Source organism: Salmo trutta, unplaced genomic scaffold (genome assembly GCF_901001165.1).
Source record: "Salmo trutta unplaced genomic scaffold, fSalTru1.1, whole genome shotgun sequence".
Lineage (NCBI taxonomy): Eukaryota > Metazoa > Chordata > Actinopteri > Salmoniformes > Salmonidae > Salmo > Salmo trutta.
In genome coordinates this window covers 1-2,500 of record NW_021822382.1, presented here as the reverse complement: position 1 = coordinate 2,500, position 2,500 = coordinate 1, and positions in this window count along the sequence as shown.

The following is a 2,500-nucleotide window of genomic DNA, read 5'->3' as shown; positions in this document are numbered from 1 at the left end:
GATTTTGTTTTTCTGCACTTTTGCACAGCAGTATTTCTACTTGCACATCCTCATCTGCACATCTATCACTCCAGTGTTAATTTGCTAAATTGTAATTACTTCGGCACTATGGCCTATTTATTGCCTTATCTCCCTTATCCTACCCCATTTGCACACACTGTATATAGACTTTTCTACTGTATTATTGACTTTATGTTTGTTTATTCAATGTGTTGTTGTTTGTGTCGCACTGCTTTCATTTATCTTGGCCAGGTCGCAGTTGTTGTCAGGGATTTCTTCGTCGTCAGACGATATGGCGAAATCATCGTCGGAAAATGAGGACCAATATGCAGCAGAGTTGAGATAGTTCATTTTGAACATTTAATAAACTCAAAACGAACATACAAAATTAACAAAACGAACTCACGATTTACAGACAGTCCTGTTAGGCTTACTCACGCTAAACAAGAAACAGTGCCCAAAAACCTCGGAATACTTAAATCAAATGCCCTTTTAGGAAAAACACCACCCCGAACCACATAAACCAAATACCCTCTGCCACGTCCTGACCAAACTACAATAACAATTAACCCTTATACTGGCCAGGACGTGACAGTTGTAAACGAGAAGTTGTTGTCAACTAGCCTACCTGGTTAAATAAAGGTGAAATAAAATAAAAATGATACACACAATATATATACACACACACACACACACACACATTATACACACACGTTACACACACACAAAACACACATTATACACACACTAGAGGTCGACCGATTAATTGGAATGGCTGATTAATTAGGGCCGATTTCAAGTTTTCTTAACAATCGGTAATCGGTATTTTTGGCCACCAATTTGCCGATTTTGTAAAAAAATTATATATATATTTTTTTTTTACACCTTTATTTAACTAGGCAAGTCAGATTAAGAACACATTCTTATTTACAATGACGGCCTAGAAACGGGGGTTAACTGCCTTGTTCAGGGGGGATTCGTTTTTGCAACCTTCGGTTACCAGTCCAACGCTCTAACCACCTGCCTTACATTGCACTCCACAAGGATTAATAGGCTGACTACCTGTAACATGAGGGCAGCAAGAAGCCAAGGTAAGTTGCTAGCTAGCATTAGACTTATAAAAAACTATCAATCTTAACATAATCACTAGTTAACTACACTTGGTTGATGATATTACTAGTTTATCTAACGTGTCCTGCGTTGCATATAATCGATGCGGTGCCTGTTAATTTATCATCGAATCACAGCCTACTTCGACAAACGGGTGATGATTTAACAAGCGCATTTGCGAAAAAAGCAGTCGTTGCACCAATGTACCTAACCATAAACATCAATGCCTTTCTATGAATCAATACACAAGTATATATTTTTAAACCTGCATATTTAGTTAATATTGCCTGCTAACATGAAATTGTGTCACATCTCTAGCGTTCATTGCACGCAGAGTCAGGGTATATGCAACAGTTTGGGCCGCCTGGCTCGTTGCAAACTAATTTGCCAGAATTTTACGTAATTATGACATAACATTGAAGGTTGTGCAATGTAACAGGAAAGTTTAGACTTAGGGATGCCACCTGTTAGATAAAATACGGACCGGTTCCGTATTTCACTGAAAGAAAAAACTTTTGTTTTCGAGATGATAGTTTCCGGATTTGACCATATTAATGACCTAAGGCTCGTATTTCTGTGTGTTTATTATATTATAATTAAGTCTATGATTTGATATTTGATAGAGCAGTCTGACTGAGCGATGGTAGGCAGCAGCATGCTCGTAAGCATTCATTCAAACAGCACTTTCGTGCGTTTTGCCAGCAGCCCTTCGCTGTTCTTCAAGCATTGTGCTGTTTATGACTTCAACCTGGGTGGGTATAATTTGTGGAACGTTCCAACATGAATCTATTCCAAAAACTTTGTAAATAACAAGGTTTCCAAAAAACAACGCATACAAAGTTGTATAGCGGCAGAATAAGATACCGGGTAGTGAGTGGTCTATTTCATAGCGTTTTTCACTCATCACGTTTATTCCGAAAAATGTCTGTCCTCACATGTCTGTTTGCCTATGGACAAACATTAAGAATAAGCTACGTGGTGAGTTGATGCCTATTCGGCAGCTAGTTAGCTAGGTTTGTATGCGTTGCTACTTTGTATGCGTTGTTGGTTGGCAACCTTTTACTTTACGTTTTTTGGAACAGATTCCTGTTGGAACGTTCCACCCCTTCAAGCCTATCAACTCCCAAGATTAGGCTGGTGTAACCGATGTGAAATGGCTAGCTAGTTAGCCGGGTGCGCGCTAATAGCGTTTCAAACGTCACTCGCTCTGAGACTAGTAGTTGTTTCCCTTCCTCTGCATGGGTAACGCTGCTTTGAGGGTGGCTGTTGTCGATGTGTTCCTGGTTCGAGCCCAGGTAGGAGCGAGGAGAGGGACGGAAGCTATACTGTTATACTGGCAATACTAAAGTGCCTATAAGAACATCCAATAGTCAAAGGTATATGAAATACA